A 15,639-nucleotide genomic window follows, 5' to 3' on the forward strand; every position below is an offset into this window, starting at 1 on the left:
ATAAACCTGAAGTTCGTAAATGACGATATTTGTCGGACCTTTGGTGACTGTGTGCGTGACGAACGTGAAGATCTTCTCAACGTGGTACACACAAAAAATGAAATTATCAAGTTATGAAATAGTGATATTGAAACACCCAAAAAAGAAATAGTGTTCCTGAAACAAGAAAACAAAAAACTCTTAAGTGAAAAAAGTTTGTGGTCTAGTGAAAACAGTGAAACAGTGGCGCAAAATAGCCACAAAAACAGTCGTACTGATATTGTTAAACGTGATTTGCAAACCAAAAAAGTGTTATTTATGACGAAACGAACGTAATATCGAGCTCAGAATATGTCGAAACTACAAATGAATTTACGTGGACTGCAGTAAAGTCCAAAAACAGAACCTGAAACCATCAAGAAAGTGAAAAACAAAAACAAAGCACTAGAAACGGTGCACCTCTTATATCGAATACGTTTTCAACACTAGACTCAGCCAGTGAAACAACGAATTGCGTAAGTGAAAGTAACTATAACGAATCCTCCGATAAAGGCTGAAACAAAAAATTCTAACGCCTGGAAGCACAAAAAAGTTATTACTGTATGCGGACAGCCATGGAAAAAGCCTTTCAGGTCGCCTTCATGAACCTCTGTATTCGCAAAAGTTAAACCCGGATCTACATTAAGTGGTGTAATCGAGAATTTATCAGAAACAAACAATCTGAAAAAAGACGACCACGTTGTAACCATTGGAGGCGTCAACGATGTTTACAAAAACCAGAGCAAGTCAGCAGTCGCAGTTTACAGGAAGTTATTGCCAAAACTGTACAACACATATGTTACCCTAATAAACCTACCAGTGTGGCATGATGTCCCGCAGTGGCCGTGTATTAATACAGAAATTGAGCGCTATAATTTAGAACTGCAGAAACTATGTAAAAAACTATATCATGTGCAGTTGCTAGACATAATCAAACTGAAACATGAAGAACATACCAGGCACGAACGTCACTTGAACTGAATTGAAAGCTGAAGTTAGTGAACCAGATAACGGAACTTTGTAAGGAGCTGCATAAAACAACAGACCCAATCATCATAGATTATAATCAACAAGTTTTCTAGGCTCAATTTCAGGCAACACAATTTTACTGAGCTAAACCCCTTGGGTTGGAAAGAACCCTGTTCACATGCCGAAGAATCCGACTTGGAAGTGAGTAAATTGCCATTACAGTGCAGGTTTAAAGACTTGTGTAATTATTCAACTGATTCAGAATACCACGTCACAAAGTGTTGTAAAATATCAGTGCGCGTTAGGATAATGCATCTAAATGTCCAGTAGGGTATCTTAGGAATAAACTCAATTTGCTGCAACTATTTGTGAATGAGAATTCACCACACCTGTTAGCTATTACAGAACATGGACTAAAAGACAATGAAATTGAGTATTACAAATTAGATGGTTATGTCTTAGCAGATAGTTACTGAGGGCAACAACACAAAGGGGGTGGGTCTCAATATTTGTAAATGAACAACTTCCATTTAAGAAAATAGCATTTGTTGAGCAATACTGCAAAAAAGGAACAACTGAAATGGCTGGTGTTGTGGTCCACATTAACACTCATTCAGGCAGGTTAGCTAAAGATAAAGTTATTGGTATGTATCGCCCACCAAATACAGATTTGTTGTACCATCTTGATAGACTTAACAGGGAAATTAGACAAACAGGCCCCACTGACCTTAGCATAGCTGGAGACTTAAATATTGATGCAAATTCCTGTAGTGTAAACTATCTGAAAATAACAGATATATTAAACTCATGTAATCTCAGAACTTGCCCTCAAATCACTTTGTAGGTCCTCAGCAGTCAAAGTGTGCCAGTGGAGAGAACAATTAACCACATATCAGTCATCTCTCACTGATATTTTCCGTTTTCTCCCTTACCCTGGTCTACTTATGTACATACCCTTTCTAGGAAATCATTTCCAAACCCTCCGAACAACAGATGAAGCCATATTAAGTTCTGTAGACACTGAAAAAAATAGACCAACCTTCCTACAGTAAAGTCATGGCCTCAGCATGTTTTGCCTCAATTAGATGTGTTATGTTGACTTATGAAATATACACAAAGAGTAGACAGGGCACTCACTAGATGGAAACATTGCTCATCCATTTCACTCTTAGGCTTAGTGAAATACATATGAATACTGCCACTAACCCATGGCTTTCAACTGTTTGGTGGAGGATTGTTGTCATTATTAAAACGTTGGAAGCACAAGAGCAACAATATATATATCCTGATCATGGACTATGTACATAGTGCACTCAACCAAATTCTTGTTCCTCTAATCGTTTCGGGCAGTGTATACAATGTTCCTTGTACTGCCGTCGCTCATCAAGGAAACAACTTCTCTCCTGAGAGTTCAGCAACTGATGTGATCCACCATGGAATCGTACTTAATCCCTCTCTTAATCCCTCTGACCCATAATGTCAACTCTGGCACCACTGCTCCAACTACCAAGTTCCAGTACCATATGCAGGGTAGAGGTCAGCCACAACACACTTCCTGTAGCCACTTTGGCTAACCAGGCCACACGTTACAAGTACTTGCCAGAATGTGTTGCTTCACAGCTCCTCATGCTCCTGATACTACTGTTGTGTGGTTTATAGTTTGTGCCATAGCTGAGAGCCAAAGATCTTCATTACAACTCTAATGTGACTACAAACAGCTCAGCAGTTTGCTACAGTTTGGTGGTGACCATTCACATAAGTGGACAGTTGGTTACTTGTAATGCCTACATAGAGTGGTGTACAGTAATTGCAGCGTAGCTGATATATAATATGCCTGCTTTAAAATGTGGCCCTGCCTTTTATTGGGTGAGAGATGCCTGCGACTGGATTGCAGTAGGAGGTGATAAGTAGATGTATGGAACACATCTTGCATCTGATTTGAGCCACGGGTTTGCATGATTGGGAACTGGCTTAGAATCTTAGAATATAGATGGACAAAGACTTTCTGTAGGTTGGGTGGGTGGTAGAACACTGCTTTTAGCAATCTGGGCAAGATTTTGGGCTGGATATTCATCATCTCAGGGCAGAACGATAGGGAGTCAAAGCCCTGGTGAAGAATGTGATTGAGCTTTTCGAGATCAGGGCGATACTGGATCATTAGAGGAGTGCTGGTTGATGGCTGCTTAACAGGGCTACAGGTGTCACCGGAGGATATGGCCTGGGAGATATTTTTATGGATGAGTTGGATAGAATATAGTCTGTTAATAAAGGCTGTGGTAAGGTTATCAGTATACATTGACAACTCCCATTTTCCACTGTACATGCAGTGTGCACAGGTGGGGAGGCTGTATGGATGATGGGAGAGGCTTTTTAGCATGCAAGCAGTGACTGTTGTCAAAGTGGAGGTACTGTTTGTGGTTGGTGAGCTTGATATGAATGGACATATTTATGGAGCCATCTGAGAGGTAGAGCTCAACATCTAGGAAGGTGGCTCATTTCATTGACAAGGACCAATGAAGTGGATTTGGGAACAGGTATTAAGGTTTTGGAGGAAGGAGTAAAGGTTGTCCCTCACATTAGCCCATATCATGAAAATGCTATCAATGAATATGAAGCAGACAAGGGGTTTAGCTGTTGAATGGAAAGGAGGAATTCCTCCAGATGGCTCATGAATATGTTGGCAAAGAAAGGTGTCATAGCAGTACCATGGATTTGTTGATAGATCTGGCCTTCAAAAGTGAACTAATTGTGGGACAATGTGGATGGCTAGGATAATGAGGACAGAGGTGGTGGATTTGGTATCAGGAGGAAAGGTAGAGTTGGAATGCTAATGTTAAGGGTGTTGCATCCACTGTGACCAGTAAGGAGTCTGGTTGTAATGGGAGAAGAACTGTGAAAAGGTGACGAAGGAGGTGAGCACTGTCTGTGTGTGTAAATGTGTATACTCTTAGCAGAAAACGAGCAAGAGCTCAAAAGCTAGTGCTAATCGTTTTCTATTACATGTTTCTGTGTGCCGCTTGCCAACCCTCTATAAGAAAGTGGTTGTCTTACCCTTAATTTTTCATCCAGACATTTCCATCATTGTATGAGGGTTGAATGAAAAGCAATGCCTCCACCTTCATTAATTGGATTTGGATGGGAATATTTTAATAAATCAAACACAGAAATAATCCTTAGAATGTGATTTTTAATTACCAATATTCACTTTTCCACATAATCACCAAGAAATTGGATACATTTTTGCCAACGATGAACAAGTTTTCTGAAGTCGTCACGGAAGAAGTCGACACACTGTTTCCACAACCACAGTTTCACAGTTCTCTCAACGTCTTCATCAGAAACCTGATGATCTCTCCACAGATTGTCTTTCGTTATCAGGAACAGATGGAAGTCAGACAGTGCTAAATCTGGACTGTATGGAGGATGGCGTATGGTGGTGAGATTCAGTCTCTGAAGTTCTGCTGTGGTGGCGTTTGAAGTTTGTGGTTTGGCATTGTCATGCTGCAGGAAAACATTTCCCTTTTCCTTTCAGACAGTTGTTAGCCATCGTTTCACAGTTTTCAGTGTTGTGGTGTAATGCTCTGAATTTATTGTTGTTCCATGATCAAGGAAATCAATATCGGTAACACAATCTGCATCCCACAACACTTTGGCCAGGATTTTTCCAGCTAAGAGCTGCATCCTGGATTTCTTTTTCTGGGGTGAGTCTTTGTGTCAATATTCAATAGACTGATGTTTCGCCTCTGGGTCATAATGGTGTACCCAGATTTCATCTCCTGTCACAATTGAATGGAGAAAGGTGTCACCTTCATTCTAATAATGCAAGACGAGATCCTGGCAAATTTCAAGTCTGTGTGCTTTCATTTCAGGAATCAGCATCTGGGGTACCCATCCTGCACAAATGCCAAGCAAAGCAATAATGTGACTGATGAATCTCCTTTGTCAAGAATTCAATGCCTGAATGTTGTTTAAATTGCACTGACCGACTTTCTGTGCAGAGTTCCATACTTCACACTGTAACAACACAACCGTTCAATGCTAAGGCTTCCAGCCAACTGGAGCTGTAGAGAAGAGACTATGGAACAAGCCAGTACCTGCCACATACCAATACTGGCAACCACTGAAGACTTACGAAGGTGGAGGCATTACTTTTCAGTCAACCCTCGTATTACATTGCCAATCGGCTCTCTTGAATCCCGTATCGTTTTATGTTTGTTACTGTCTTTCCTTTATTATCTAAAGCTTATTTGTCCATTCTTTATTCCCTAATATGTCTTTACTTTCTTCTCCTCTGCAGTATCTGCCTTCTAAACACACACCAGACACCCTCTATGCTCACTGTTGTGACAACCCACCACATTAATAACTGCTGTGCTACAATTACCTGTTCTCACAATGGTTTCTTTTCTTGGAATATTTAATTCCAGTGCTTTGTTACAAATTTTCTTCACCTCTGACTCATGCTGTCCAAATGCGCGTGTTTATTTTCCGCAGCACTTTAGGGTCGTGCGTATTTTTTACTGTTGCATGTGTCAATTTGTGATCAAGCATATCTATTGAAGAATTATCCTACTACCTCCTGCTTCTTTAAACCATTTCCTGATCTTCATTAGAACTTCCTACATAGCTCTATCTATGGTACCTACCATGTTTTACTTTATAACTCTTTGACCATAAGCTTTCATTTTCTTACTTTTTTCCCCATTCATGCTTTTGTCTTCTGACCATCCAACCATGAATCTCTGCTCATTCACTCCACATTGCCCCAGTTGCATCCGTACTTGACCATGTGGCCTCAAACATGGACAGGGAAAAATGTGATGTAGCTGTAAAAGATCTCGGACTATCAGACCATCTCTGTCAAATAACAACAGGAAAATAAGGCATCGAATCATTCCCTGAACAACAAGCCTACAGACAACATCTATCAGAAATCAAAATAGAAGATTTTTCAAAAGAACTAGAAAAACAAAGCTCGGTTGAAGTATATAAGGAAACCAATATGAATATGAAATTCTCTAAATTCTCCACATTGTTTAAATTTAACTTTGAAAAGACATTTCCAAAAGTATTCATGTCTGTATCAACATCTCACAAAAACAGATGGATAACAGCAGGAATTAAGAAGTCCTCCCAAACACTTAAACAACTCAGTTCCATGAAAAAGACTCACAATGATCCAGAATTCTTAAATTTCTATCATAGATACAAAAAGATCTACAGGAAGGTGCTGATTGCTGCAAAAAAGTCATTTAATGACAAAATAATATATAATTCAGAGAACAAAAGCAAAGCAGTCTGGGATGTTATAAAAAAGGCAACGGGGAAAGGCAAACAAACGCAGATTAACATACTGCTAAAGGAGGGGGATAAGTAAATGATCCGCAACACTTAGCAAACTATGTAAACGAGCATTTTTCAAGTATTGCAGAGAAGTTACAGCAAAAATTCCCCCCAAAAAATATAACACCTGTAAATAATGTTGCACTAAATACAATGATGTTACTTCCAACCACAGAGAATGAATTCAATAAAATTGTTCAAAAACTAAAAAATAAAAAGTCAGTAACCTTTGATGAAGTACCAATGTGCTTACTGAAACAATGTATATGGATTATACAAGGCCCCTTAACAAATATAATAAATGAATCCTTCACATAAGGGACATTTCCAGAGCAGTTAAAACAGGCAAGAGTTGAGCCTTTGCTTAAGAAAGGTAATGCAGAAGACACAGAAAGTTACCGGCCCATTTCCCTGCAGTCAGCATTCTCAAAAATAATAGAAGCAGTTATGAAAGACAGATTAATGAATTACCTGAATAAATACAATCTTTTAAGCGAATCACAGTTTGGATTCCAAAGTGGCAAAAATACGGAGTCATCCATAGTAGAATTCACAAAAGTTGTACTTGATGCTCTTGATAAAGATGAGTGTGTCGCAGGCATATTTTTGGATCTTTCTAAGGCTTTTGATACAGTCAACCATAAGATTCTATTAAATAAATTAGAAGCATTAGGAAAAAGAGGGGTAGCTAATGACTGGTTTTGATCATACCTAACAGATAGGGTACAAAGACTAGAGATAACACATACTTCAAATAGATCTAAACATTTAGTAAAACACTTATCAGAATCAAAATACTTTAATATAGGGGTTCCGCAATACAATACTGTTCCTGATATACATCAATGACTTTCCCAGTAGTGTTACTCATGGTGAAAAAATTCTCTTCGCTGTTGACAGCAATATTATAGTGACTGAAAAGACAAGAGAACTCCTTTCCAAGAAAGCAAATGAAACTCTCAAGGAAGTTTATGATTGGTCAATAAGCAATAAAGTGACATTGAACATAAAGAAAACTAATGCCATGAATTTCAGTTTGAAGAGGAAAAATGAAAATTAAATGTAGATGGCACCTCTATAGACTGTGTAACAAATGCAAAATTTCTAGGAATGAATATTGATTCTCAGTTGAAGTGGTGTGAACACACAAAGGTACTTGCAAACAGAATATCATCAGTGTGTAACATGGAGTGTCTTTTAGTTACATACTATTCATATGTACACTCAATTCTTAGTTATGGCATTCTTTTTTAGGGAACAAACGCACAAAATATGAACACAATTTTCAAACCTCAGAAAAGTGCCATAAGAATAATAACCAAAAATACTAGTCGAGCTCGTTGTAAACATCTGTTCAAAACACTGGGGATTTTAATTGCTTCATGTGACTATATTTACCAGTCAGTCGTACACATGAAAAATAACGTTGGTAAGTACTGCACAAACAGCTCTGTCTATGACCATTCAACAAGAGATAGACTCAACTTACATTAACCAGGAAAACATAAATATAAAACTCAAAACACCATTTTCTACCAAGGAATAAAACTGTACAATAAATTACCAAAAGAGATAAAAGAAATTGTAAAAATACACTTATTTAAAAAGGTAGCTAAAAAGTACCTGTTATGCTACACATTTTATAGTTTGAAGGATTACTTAGATAAAACAGAGTAGAGGTTTGATAAAAAATGTAATACAAACAAATAATAATAATAATAATGATTATAAAACATCTAAAATTCCACATAACACCTTCACTTTATGTTTTTTTCCTTTATAGAAATACTTACCCCCAAGCTATGCATAGCACAATACTAACACCTCTTCCTCTTTCCGAGCTCAACATCTCACTCATTATGGAGGGATGCTGACTCAGTTTTTCAGGATAGCAAATGGAAAGTTGCGGTACAGAAAACTGCCCAGAGATCACACGTGTACGTGTGTGTGTGTGTGTGTATGTGTGTGTGTGTGTGTAGTGACTGAAGTGTTATGAAGCAATGTGTGTATAGTGTTTGCAGTGACTGATAGTGAGATTTGAGTGAACAGTATGGCATTACATTATTTAACAAGTTATAAAAAAGTATTGTGTACCAGGAGTAAATCTAATGATTGCCTCTAACTAGAAATCTGTAAATATATGTGTGTATCAATTAGCTTATTTTTACCTTGTAAATACGGACGAATAAAGCTGCTGCTACTACTACTACTACTACTACTACTACTACTACTACTTCACTTTTCATATCCTTAACTAACTACACACTTCACAAAACAGACTACTACTAAACACCCATGCCATAACACTGTTGTCAACCTTTCTACCAAAACACTAACTCCTGCAGAGGTCTCAGTATTTTCTAAAGGCCCTGCCTTTCACTGACAACTCAAATTCAACCACGCTGGACTTGTAATGGACCTGTTTCCTTTACCCGTTCTCTGCAGTGGACAAATTTCTTCACCGCACATTGCACTGACAACAGCCAACCAAAACCCTACACAGAAACTGCCTCCAGCCGTGACCCTCCTCCTCTTATAGCCAGTCACCCTCTGGTTAGCTTTCATGAATTCCTCACTTCTAACCTGGCCTCCCCTTCCTTTCATAAATCTCTCCCCAATGAGTCCAGCATTACTTTGATAGAACACAGCTATTGGTAACCTAAAAACAAATCCAGATCTGATTATCTTTCCCATAGGAAAAGGCTTCTCCATAATAGTCATCAATCATAGTGGAAGTGGCTGAGGGTCTCCGCCAACTTTCTGACACTTCTGCATACAAACTTTATGACCATGGTCCAAATCCAAAAGTTCAACAAGACCACCAGCAGTTCCTTAAGGCCTTTAAGGTCCATCTCAAATTATGATACCTGAATCCATTTCCTTCCCTTACCTGCAACCCCTGCACTCCTATCTTTTACCTGCTCTCCAAAACCAACCCGCACAGGTCTTCCCACTAGTCACTCCACTGTGGATGGACACAATGTCCCCACTAAACAAACCTCTGCATTTGTTGGCCAACACCTCCAAACTATTGTCCACAACCTCCTGTCTCACATTCAAGACATAATCACTTTCTTCAGCACCTTTCGGCAGTTCCTATCCCGTTACCACCAGACTCATTGCTGGTCACTCTGGATGCGACATCCTTATACACCAACTTTCCAACACTACCTTTCCAAACATCATCGTGATACAAAACCCATCAGCTCTTTTCTAATCATCCTTGCCAATCACATCCTGATCCCGCAATTATTTCACTTTTGAAGCCAAATCTATGTGATACTGCCATAGGTACTCATACGGTACCTTCCTATGCCAACTAATTTATGTCTCACCTGGAGAAATCCTTCCTTTCCAGTCAACACCGAAAACACGTCGTTGCTTCAGATTCATTGACAGCATTTTCACGATCTGGATTCACGGGAGGGACAACCTTTGCTCCTCCCTCCATTACTGTAGCATCTGTACCCAAATCCACTTCGCCCGGTCCTTCTCAACTCGACGTGCCATCTTTCTAGGTGTCGATCTCCATGTCTCAGATGGCTCCACAACTACAGCCTTCATATCGAGCTCATCAACACAAACAGTACCTCCACTTTGACAGCTGTCGGCCCTTCCGTGTCAAAAAGTCTCTTCCACACAGCCTCGCTACCCGTGGACACTGCCTCTGGAGTGGAAAGCAGGAGTTGTTGAAATACATCGATTAACTTACCACAGCCTCTACTGACAGACAATTTCTTATCCAGCTCATCCATAAACATATCTCCTGTAGCACCTCCTCCTCTGACTCCAGCAACCCTGTTAACCAGCCACCAACCAGCATTCCTCTAATCATTCAGTATCACTGTGGTCTCGAAAAGCTTAACTATATTCTTCACAAGGAATTAGACATCCTCTCTCTGTGCCCCAAGATGAGGGATATCCCACCGATAATCCTACCCACGTTTCCCAAACCAGAGTTCTGCTGGCCACCTAACCTACAGAATGTCTCGTCCCTCCTTATACTAATCCTGCATCCCCCCGAGTCATTCCCTTGTGGTTGACCCAGGTGAAAGAGACCTGCCCCAGCCATCTATCCACAATCTCCTGCTGCAGTCCAGAGCTTCTTCTTCCTCTTCTTCTTTTTTGCAGGGCAGGGGGATGCAAAGACAACTGAGGTTGTAAGCACCCATGTCATACCTTCAGAGAACCAATATGAAAAAGAAATTAAAAGCAACTACACATTAAGCCAAATTGAAGGAAAGTGAGCTAAGAACAAGGGTTTCCTCTTAGTTAAAGGTCCACACAATACACTGTTGAGACAGCGGAGGTCCTAAATTAAAGATTAAATGTCCTTCACCATATTGCTACAATGGATAAGAAGTAAAATGAACTTGACAGCCTATGCATCATTCACTGAAATGACCAATAAGTCGGATGGCAAACATACACTACAATGGGGGAAAAAAGCATTTGGTCACGAAATGACAAACCAATAAAGGTTGATGGCATCGAGTTCACGGGAGCACGACCTAGCGTCCTCATGTTAAAGGCGGCATTGTAGCACTCCTGATTCTGAGAGGAGAAAGGTGTCACCTGAGCCTCCTCTACTCATTTTCGCGGGAGGAAGGTGGGGTAATAGTGGTCGGAGCTCAAACTCTTTGCAAAATAGTGCCTAAGGTGTTGGAGATAGCAATATGGTCACGACATAATCTGCTATGGTCAGGCCGGAATTTGAGGAATGCATCGAGGCCCCAGAGAGCGAACGGAGGTTGCCCCACATGACGAAAGAGGGAGTCAAACTGTTAAAAGCCCGCATCTCGTGGTCGTGCGGTAGCGTTCTCGCTTCCCACGCCCGGGTTCCCGGGTTCGATTCCCGGCGGGGTCAGGGATTTTCTCTGCCTAGTGATGGCTGGGTGTTGTGTGCTGTCCTTAGGTTAGTTAGGTTTAAGTAGTTCTAAGTTCTAGGGGACTGATGACCATAGATGTTAAGTCCCATAGTGCTCAGAGCCATTTGAACAAACTGTTAAAAGTACTAGTAAGGGAAATTCAGCTAGCTTTCTTGCTATCCTGAAGAATGTGACGACGTGGTGCATGCAATGATTTATAACAAAGACAGTTCGGCATTGTAAGATGACAGTTAAAAATGTGGAGAACACATCTCCGCGTGCAAACCGTGTTGCAGCATGCCTCAGTCCATCGAGGGACCGAGACACAGCAGGGTAAAGATGAAGTGCAAGGTATGGCACATTCTGCAGAGGTAAAAATAACATTTGAAGACATGGGGGGGAGGGGGGAACAATGACTGTCACTTTTTACCATTACAGAGAAAAACAATTTTTAAGCTTTGAAACCATTTTTTGTGAACCTTTATTTATTAATTCAAATTCAGTTTTGGTTAACATGAAGCAAGCATTTAGGCATAGTATTGACTCTTTTATAACTAGTATTATATAACAACAACAACAATGAACACATTTTTGAAACTGATGAATATTTAGAAGCGGAAAAAATGATGGATATTCATTTTTATTGACACATTTCATATTCATTGCGCTAATTATTTTATGTTAATGAGGTTTCTATCTTAAGGAAGTAATAGAATACTCAAATTTAAGTTTCTAAGAATGTAAAACAATGAAACCTGTTCACATTTTTAACATTCTTTCTTCAGTGAGGTACATTCTTACAACAGTTTTTCCTTGTCTCACTAGATAAGTCTTGAAATTTCCTGGAAAAAAAAGTATAAATTATATTTAGAATAGAAGAACTCAGTTTACAGACATATGCCAGAACATTTTTGTGAACAGTTGTATTCATTCATTCATTGTATTCATTCATTCACTCATTCATTCATTCATTCATTCACTCATTTCAACAGTGGAACTAGTATGAAGTCCGAGTAGGCTGAGCCAGGTAACATGAATTCTCCATCAGTTAGTTTATCTTCAGTTGTCTTCCTCTTCGTGGTCACTACTGTAGTTTCCCAAGGCCCATTGCAGATTCCTGTCCTCAGAGAAAGAAGGCGCGGGAGCTGAACTTCGGTTTTAACTTCATTCAATGGTCTAGGAGGTATAGATAATTTTGGCTTGTTCAAATTTCGAAGAGAAAATAATTATGTCCATTCTTTGAAAAGAGTCTAGTCACATTCAAGTACTTTGAATGGGTTAGGCTGCAATCTCTAATAACGGCATACTAGTCTTGAGGAACTTCAGCAATTCGTTTCTGTGGAATGAGCACCATATTTTTGTCGCACTCCGAATAAGAGTGGCCCCTTTCAGGATATGTCATTGTGATTTTTTTCTAAACGGCACCATGTTGTTACAATGTAATGAATGTAGCAGAAAATGGTGTAATTTCTATTCTGTCCACCACAAGAGTCACAGAAAATGTGTAACTGTTTCACTTTAGGTGGAAAAATATTGAAGATATCGTGGGGAAGCATGGATACTATTTCATCCAATCCTTTCTTTGCAATGGTTTGATAATAACAGTAAAACACTGAGTAACCAGATGTCAGAACATGGATATTAAACAGATGTATTGTCAACCGGTGTTTGTAGTACACAATATTGCTCGATATATTTGGAGACGAGTTCTTTTGGAAGTCCATAGATTCTTCTGTGTCACTTTAATAACTTTTTCAGTATTTTTGTTTTCTTTTGTAGAAAGTTTGTGCTCTTTTTAAGTAGAGCTCCTTTATTATGGCCAGGTTTTTTAAAAGGTTTGTTTTCTGGCTGACTAAACTGGGGTTGTTAGTTTCTGCAAAGAGTGGCAGCTCTTCATGTAGTTGTTTCTCTTGTACCTTTATTGAATCACATTCACTACAAAGTGTCTGACCTACAATAACCAAATAAAATGTTATACTCATTGTTTAAAATGTGCAAGTAGCTATCATATGAAATGGGGTTGTTTGGATTAATTTCCCTATACATTTTGTGTAATATCCTTGCACTGAGTTCCTCTGGTAAATATATTTTGGATTTTTTTTTCCAAGGAGTAATGAGAGTGGTGACCTTTGAGGGACTGAATATATTCATTGACCTTTAATTGTGTTTCATTACTTATAGAGTGGGGTCTGTTACTGTGTTTACCTCTTCCATAACATACCATCCCATACATTGTCAGCTGTTGTTGAATAGTTAGCAGACGTTAAGGGGTTACACAATGAAGTGCTATGAACGCTTTGTAGCATACACATTCTTCATGTAATAATTCACCTCTTTTTACCCAAACTTTGAATGTGTATGAACGATGATGAAGATCAGACTCTGCTTGAATCTTATGACTCCATCCTTGTTTGATGAAATGGGCTTTTATTAGCCCAGATAAATGTAAATTCTCAGCATTTTATCAGGTAACCCATTAAAATGCTTTATAATAGACTGCCCTTCACTTTCATTAATTTTCTCAAAATATTTTAATCAACTACACTCACAGTTTTTTCCAGTTTCACGCTTGTGGTTACTCATCTTAGTAGCACCCCATACTCGTCCATACTTTTGCCTTTTATTTGGATTAACTTTCCACTCTGGAACAGCATTTTCATTTGGATCCATTGTAGAAATCGAAATAACAACACCTTTGCACTAACAAAATAGCACTTCATGTCACTACGAGTCTTTCAAGAATACTAAACTTAATCCATGTGGCTCTCGAATCTATTGACATTTTAAACAATTAAAGCAGTAATTCATCTAAACAACAATGGAAATACTTTAGACTGATATCCAGCACTACTTACACTGAAATACAAACTTGAACCTGGTTTTAATAATATTCAAACACATGCAAGACATTCATCATTGCTTTGCAAAATACCGTGACAATCATAATTTTTCCTGTCTTACGATTCTAAATTATTCACTTCGACAAGTTTAACAGAAGAATAAACAAAATTTTGGTAAAAAGTGACATTCATCTACGGGCCTCGACGTGAACAGCACAGCCGTGGAAGAGCGAAGCTGCAAGCAGTTGAAACTTCCTGGCAGATTAAAACTGTGTGCCCGACCGAGACTCGAACTCGGGACCTTTGCCTTTCACGGGCAAGTGCTCTACCAACTGAGCTACCGAAGCACGACTCACGGCCGGTACTCACAGCTTTACTTCTGCCAGTACCTCGTCTCCTACCTTCCAAACTTTACAGAAGCTCTCCTGCGAACCTTGCAGAACTAGCACTCCTGAAAGAAAGGATATTGCGGAGACATGGCTTAGCCACAGCCTGGGGGAGGTTTCCAGAATGAGATTTTCACTCTGCAGCGGAGTGTGCGCTGATATGAAACTTCCTGGCAGATTAAAACTGTGTGCCCGACCGAGACTCGAACTCGGGACCTTTGCCTTTCGCGGGCAAGTGCTCTACCAACTGAGCTACCGAAGCACGACTCACGGCCGGTACTCACAGCTTTACTTCTGCCAGTACCTCGTCTCCTACCTTCCAAACTTTACAGAAGCTCTCCTGCGAACCTTGCAGAACTAGCACTCCTGAAAGAAAGGATATTGCGGAGACATGGCTTAGCCACAGCCTGGGGGAGGTTTCCAGAATGAGATTTTCACTCTGCAGCGGAGTGTGCGCTGATATGAAACTTCCTGGCAGATTAAAACTGTGTGCCCGACCGAGACTCGAACTCGGGACCTTTGCCTTTCGCGGGCAAGTGCTCTACCAACTGAGCTACCGAAGCACGACTCACGGCCGGTACTCACAGCTTTACTTCTGCCAGTACCTTGTCTCCTACCTTCCAAACTTTACAGAAGCTCTCCTGCGGACCTTGCAGAACTAGCACTCCTGAAAGAAAGGATATTGCGGAGACATGGCTTAGCCACAGCCTGGGGGAGGTTTCCAGAATGAGATTTTCACTCTGCAGCGGAGTGTGCGCTGATATGAAACTTCCTGGCAGATTAAAACTGTGTGCCCGACCGAGACTCGAACTCGGGACCTTTGCCTTTCGCGGGCAAGTGCTCTACCAACTGAGCTACCGAAGCACGACTCACGGCCGGTACTCACAGCTTTACTTCTGCCAGTACCTCGTCTCCTACCTTCCAAACTTTACAGAAGCTCTCCTGCGAACCTTGCAGAACTAGCACTCCTGAAAGAAAGGATATTGCGGAGACATGGCTTAGCCACAGCCTGGGGGAGGTTTCCAGAATGAGAGTTTCACTCTGCAGCGGAGTGTGCGCTGATATGAAACTTCCTGGCAGATTAAAACTGTGTGCCCGACCGAGACTCGAACTCGGGACCTTTGCCTTTCGCGGGCAAGTGCTCTACCAACTGAGCTACCGAAGCACGACTCACGGCCGGTACTCACAGCTTTACTTCTGCCAGTACCTCGTCTC

The 15,639-nt window shown here is 40.2% G+C and overlaps 1 non-coding gene across 1 annotated transcript; it reads right to left on the minus strand.

Annotated features, from left to right (window-relative positions):
• Positions 1–14,311: 14,311 nt before the first annotated feature.
• Positions 14,312–14,386, minus strand: Trnas-uga (transfer RNA serine (anticodon UGA)). Its single transcript has one exon. It is a non-coding gene; the product is annotated as a tRNA-Ser (tRNA).
• Positions 14,387–15,639: the final 1,253 nt, after the last annotated feature.

This window comes from Schistocerca cancellata, chromosome 7, assembly GCF_023864275.1.
Source record: "Schistocerca cancellata isolate TAMUIC-IGC-003103 chromosome 7, iqSchCanc2.1, whole genome shotgun sequence".
Classification (NCBI taxonomy): Eukaryota; Metazoa; Arthropoda; class Insecta; order Orthoptera; family Acrididae; genus Schistocerca; species Schistocerca cancellata.